Raw genomic sequence first — 6,700 nt, forward strand, 5'->3', positions numbered from 1 at the left:
CTTTGATTCGCCCTGATCTCTCGCTGGGAAAGAAAGAAAGGCAATTGGAAAATCTAGAGTGGGCATCTCTTGCAAACAAGCGCCGGTAACAAACTGACTCACCAGCCACTGTAAGGAATCTCATCAACGGGCCCTATCAGTCAACAAACGTGGATATCAAAAAAACCTAAACTCAATAGTCAATCATCATTCACGTGGCAAGACTGAACGAGTCTATTAATCAATGCAGGGTGACATTTTTTTCAACAGCTGCCACTCACTTAGTAGTCACCCACTTGTCTGGATTTGACAACCAAACAATATGGTTCTAATGATGTAGGTAAATTGCTGGCTGTAGAGCGCTGACTGTTTTGCCATTGTGCCGAACTGCAAACAAAAACGCGACTAACGTCCCTCTCTCAGGCAGGGGCGTCACTAGGAATTTAGGTTTACTGGGGCACTGCCCCTCGCCGTTGTTTTCTGCATCGTTTATGTAAGACATTGACAGCAGCACTTTGTTTAACATTTTTTTTACTGGGGCACAGCTTATTTTTACTGGGGCACGTGCCCCAGTAAAACATGCCTATGACGCCCCTGCTCTCAGGTGCAAATGTGAATGGAAATGGCTGTGGGCTTTTAAGGAATTGTCAGAAGGTGGAAACTTTTCAGGATAAAAGAGAGGCAGTGGTGGGGGAAGAGAGGGAAGAGAGGGCAGAGATGAAAGAGAAGGAGGGAGATAGAGATAGAAGAGAGAGGAGAGGGAGAGAGAGATTACTCATTGAGTAACAGGCTGGCTATGGTGTTTGGCAGGCCCAGACAAACCTGCCTACCCGAGGAGGCCATGCTATGGGACCACGGGGAGCTGAGGAGACAGAACAGCAATTTCCCGACACTGCAGCACACATGCAGACAAATTCCGCCGGACTATTTCGCAGATCGGAGGATTGCTTTCAGATGCTCTGCCAGCGAGTAGTAGGAGATACTCGCTCTCTCTTTCTCTCTCTCTCTCTCTCTCTCTCTCTCTCTCTCTCTCTCTCTCTCTCTCTCTCTCTCTCTCTCTCTCTCTCTCACACACACACACACACACACACACACACACATGCACCACACACACCTCTCAGGAGACAGCAAGGAGTTTGATTCCTTCATAATGCTACATGGCAGCCGGGAAACCTCCAACTGACGGACAGTCAGCACTAGTCTGTGTCTGTGAGTTACAGCGATCAATTATTAAACCAATAACCGTACATACACACACACACGCACAGACACACATACACACACACACACATTGTTTATACTGTACAGGTGAAACTCAAAGAAGTAGAATGTCGTGCAAAAGTTCATTTATCTCAGTAATTCAACTTAAAAGGTGAAACGAATATATTATATAGACTCATTACATGCAAAGCGAGATATGTCAAACCTTTATGAAAAGGTTCAATGTTGTAGGCTCAAAGTGTCACACTCTAATCAGCTAATTAATCCAAACCGCCTGCAGAGGGTTCCTGAGCCTTTAGATGGTCTCTCAGTCTGGTTCAGTATAGTTCAGATAAATGAACTTCTTCACAATATTCTAATTTTTCGAGTTTCACCTGTATGCGTCATCATTGTTTTGTCCAAAAATGCTATTTTGTGTTTTGCACATACAGTGTGTGCATATCTCCCTTCATTTCCTTTTGTGTTACAGTAATAAGGTTCTTTTTTTGGTCTGAATCTAAACTCTAAAATGAGCTAAAACGGAGGCAGTGTTGCTGTTGATGTTAGCGGTATAGCTAAACGAGTCGAACTCCAGGAAGACCCCTGCCGCAAAGGAACCGGCGGCCTTCATCCCCTCACTTAGCGCTCACACCTTACACCTCTCTCCCACTCTCCAGCCCGTTGCTACGCTACCGCCAGCGAGCGCTCTTTAGCGAGACGAGACGAGACGAAAGAGCCGCGGCGAAAAAAGCAGGCCGCTTACAATACCCTGCTAATTCCACTGTATGAGCAAGTACCACTCGTATTTGCGAAGTCAGAGAACGAAAGAGACAAGAAAAGGTAACGAGGAAAGAAAGGAAGAGAAAAAAGGGTGGAGCGATAGTGAGTATGTGTCTAAGAGAGAGGGAGGAAAAGAGAACAAAATAGATAGAGAGATAGGTTGAGGTTGATAGGGATATCTTAAGATTCCCTCTCTCTTTCCCGTGCGCTAATTTGTTTGTTTGTGGCTTTAATCAAAGGCGCTTATCAATAGAATCGGCAGCCATTTGCTCTGTGGACTGCATGGGGAGAAATTAGGCGGAGGAATCAATCACCGGTTGCCCTGGCGGCAGCAGCAGCCACCTGGCTAGATTGATAATTACCCCCGACACGACAGAACACCCCTTGTGTGTGCCGTCGCCCCGGCTCTATCAGCTGGAGCTATCTGTGCACCACACAGGCTGTACTGATCTGTGGATAGCTGTGTGTGTGTGTGTGTGTGTGTGTGTGTGTGTGTGTGTGTGTGTGTGCGCGTGCTTACAGTGTGTGTGTGTTTGTGTGCGTGTGCGTGTGCGTGCTTATGGTGTCTTTGCGTGTTTTAGAGAGAGAGAGTGAGTGTGTGTGCATGTGCGTGCTCATGGTGTGGGTGTGGATGGGTGGGTGTGTGCATGCTTATGGTGTGTGTGTGTGTGTGTGTGTGTGTGTGTGTGTGCATGTGCGTGCTTATGGTGTCTTTGCGTGTTTTAGAGCGAAAGAGTGAGTGTGTGTGCAGGTGCGTGCTTATGGTGTGGGTGTGGATGGGTTGGTGTGTGCGTGCTTACGGTGTGTGTGTGTGTGTGTGTGTGTGTGTGTGTGTGTGTGTGTGTGTGTGTGTGTGTGTGTGTGAGAGAGAGAGAGAGTCTTTCCTGACTTTTAATTTGACTTTTTTCCAAGATGTCCCAGCAGAAAAGACGACATCATAGCTTTCCCCTACCCCCACACCCTTTCTCTCCCTCTCTCAATCTCTCTCTCTCTCTCTTTCTCTCTCTCTCTCTCTCTCTCACTCTCTGCTTTCTTGAAGCGCCTCTCAACTCTGACTGCCAAAGAAAATCAATTGTGAATCACTGAGGTTCTCTGGTCTCTCCTTTCTTTCTCTCTCTCTATTTCCCTCTCTCTTGCTCTCCCCTCTCTCTCTCTCTTTCTCTCTCCCCCTCTCTCTCTCTTTCTCCCCCCTCTGTCTCTTTCTCTCTCGTCTCCTACTCTTCTCATCATCGGCGGAACATAATGGCAGGTGACAGAAGTGAAATGTTTCTGAATCTCTCACACACACACACACACACACACACACACACACACACACACACACACACACATGCACACACACCAAACGAAACTACGGTCTCATTCATTCAGTTGTGCAAAATTGTGTATTTCCTTCATATTCTGTCTCTCTCTCTTCTTTCTTTCTCTTGCCCTTCATCTCTCTCTCTCTCTCTCTCTCTCTCTCTCCTCCACTGTAACGTGTACACGAGACATGAAGCTCAGACCCCACGGCCCAGCCACTCCACCCTCTCCGACAGCTCGCTGACATGAAGCAGCCCAAGCATGCCCTGAACCACGATAGCACATACTGCAGGATTAATTTCGGAGACACTGCTTTTTTTTCACGTGTCTTTCAGGGAACACACTCAGACAGTAACAAAAATGCCAATCAATACTGTAGTGTTGGTGTGTTTTAAAGGCATCAACACGCGCCTTGTTTCTGCCGCGCTGACTGCTGTAGTTTTGCATGCCGGATGCTAAGACAGCTCTGACAAGCTTTTGAAGCAATTTGAGGAGCAGACTCCACTGCTGACACAAACATTCACCGCATCCCTTTGTGTGTGTGTGCGTGTGTGTGAGTGTGTTTGTGCTTAGTGTGTGTATGTATATGTATGTATGTGTGTGTGAATAAGTGTGCATGTGTGAGTGTGTGTTTCTGTGTGAGAAGGCGTAGTGTGTGTATCTGCGTATGTGTGTGTGTGTGTGTTCTCTCTCCCCAAGCCCTGTTGGGCCCTCATCTCTTGTCAGCATCAGTCTCGTCGCGTACGGCTTCTTTTCCCAAGAAGATTAATTCTGCCCAGGAAAGGAAGAGACAATGCAATCCTCAAGACTGCAGTGTTTGCAAACAGATCAGTTTTAAAAAGAAAACAAGAACCGTGAAACAACAACAACAACCACACAACTGCATCCCAAGCAGCAGCCAGCCCAAGCAATCACAGATGCATGGCAGTTACCATGGTTGCACCCATTGTGACTGCTTGAGGCAGGAAATGTCATTGATTTGGAGTGAAATAATTTGACACTGTACTCTGTGTCTTTAATTGGACTGTTTATGTCTGTGTACTGCGCAGGGATTCCCTACAGACTATATGCTATAGATTCCGTGTTCCTTCTTCAACACAAGCCATACGTAGACAGGCGCATACTTGGCTCAATCAATACCAGATGCTGTCACTCACATCAACAGCACACACACACACACACACACACACACACACACACACACACACACACACACACACACACACACACACACACACACACACACACACACACACACACACACACATGTGAATAAAATACACCAGTAGCAATACCAGTACATATACAGACACAACAGGGCAGAGGATGTTTCCTGTCCACACACACACACACACCCACACACACACACACACACAAACATATACACAGTTTTTTGCCTATGGATGTGTGTTTGTGTGTATGTGTAGTGTATGCGTGCATGTGTGTATGTCTGCGAATGCTTGCATGTTCTGCTGTAAGGTCACGCACATGAGCCATAGGGAAACTCACTCAGACATGCCTGCTGCTGTCTACGAGCAGGTCCATTCCACTTTTATTAACATACAGCTCTCAGTATGTGGCAAATGTGCTAACGCGAGTCCATTTCCAATCATTAATCAAGATTTCACACTTTTAGTGCTCCATAAAAAGGTTATTTACCTAAAGGATAAAAGGGCAGGATGAATTAGTCAGAGAGTGCTGCGCATGCTAGCGGAGGAGCAGAGGCACGAGGAGGCCCTCTCTGGGCACAGCCGCTGACAGAGTGACCTTCTGCCTAAGCACTGTATTTAGAGTCACAAGAACGCGAGCCAACATCACACAGATAGGACACAATATGCACATACACACACACACCCACACACGTGCACACGCACACATACAAACATACTGTACATACATAACAAAAGCACATAGACATTCACACATGCACACACATACATAACAAAAGCACATAGACACACTCTCCCTCTCACACATACACAAATATACTGTACACAAAGACGTTTTCTGACGCACAAAAACCAAAATGCACATAATGTTTTGTTTTTTTTTTGCACAGAGACATTTATACCTGTCATGAATAATATGTTTTCATGTGACGATGATGATGACGGTGACAACGACAATGATCACTATCATCGTCATCATCATCATCATTATCTCACCACTGCAACCACTACCACCACAATCATCATCATCATCATCATCCATCTCTCTCTCACACACAAAGAGAGGTTGACCATCTCACCACAACCAAGTGCATCGTTTTCTTCACGTCCCCTCCGTCTCCATCATTATCAGACGTGCTTCTCCCCAACCCCACTGCTCCAGCACCTGACTTCATTTCCTGTCGCCTGAAAAATAACTCTGTTGAGTACTGCCACCACACTGCTGCATCACTGCTGATGTAAAACGTACAGACTAGCAGTCGGTGATTAATTGTGCTGCCTTTGTAACACAAACTCCTGCATTGTGCGGTTTCATTTCTGTGTTATGTGATTTTTTTTTTTTTTTTTAATGACTATGCTGCGCTGTCGTCCTGATAGTCATCTCCTGCCATCGCCTCTGTACGCTGGTGGGATGGTGTCGCCGAGGCTGTCTTTTCACTCACCGTTTGTAATTAGGTGCGGGGTGGTTCATGCCACCCCAATGGACAACTAAATGGGTTTCTTATCTATCATGTATCTAAATGTGAGGCAGTGTGTGTGTGTGTGTGTGTGTGTGTGTATGTGTCTGCGTGAGTCTGCATGTGTGTATGTGTGCATACACATTTGTGTGTGTGTGTGTGTGTGTGTGTGTCTTTGTGTGTGTGTGTGTGTTATGTGTGTGTGTGTGTGTGTGTGTGTGTGTGTGTGTGGGTGTGTGTGTATGTGTGTGTGTGTGTGTGTGTGTGTGTGTGTGTGTGTGTGTGAACAAGCAAGGAGCATGTGCGAGGAGGTGAGGGGGTTGTTGTGTGTGAGTTTCCTGACTGGATCAAATGTTAACGAGTGATGGTCTCACAGCAGGAGGTGTCAGTTGTGGAGAATATGCCATGGAAGAATGGGGCAACAGCTTTTTTAATTACCCTAAATGACTCTCTGATGAGCGAGGGGAGACGGGCAGGAAATGGGTTAGCGTCAGTCAGACTGATGTGAGTGTGTGTGTGTGTGTGTGTGTGTGTGTGTGTGTATGTGTGAGGCGGGTGTTCTCATGGTGCAGCTGAATGAAGGGAAGTGGCAGAAGTGTGAGAATGGTATCGGAAACATGGCTGCGTCATACAGAATTCATGCTGTGAGTCTGTCACACACACACACACACACACACACACACATCCATTAAGGCTACAAGTGTTTTCTGACAGCGCTTTTGACAGTTTGAAACGTGTCTGTGTGAGGCTGCTGCTGGATTGACAAGTTCTGTTCTCACTGAGCTGATGGCACAGATGAACAGCATGACAGTG

This window comes from Sardina pilchardus, chromosome 15, assembly GCF_963854185.1.
Source record: "Sardina pilchardus chromosome 15, fSarPil1.1, whole genome shotgun sequence".
In the NCBI taxonomy this organism is placed as follows: Eukaryota; Metazoa; Chordata; class Actinopteri; order Clupeiformes; family Clupeidae; genus Sardina; species Sardina pilchardus.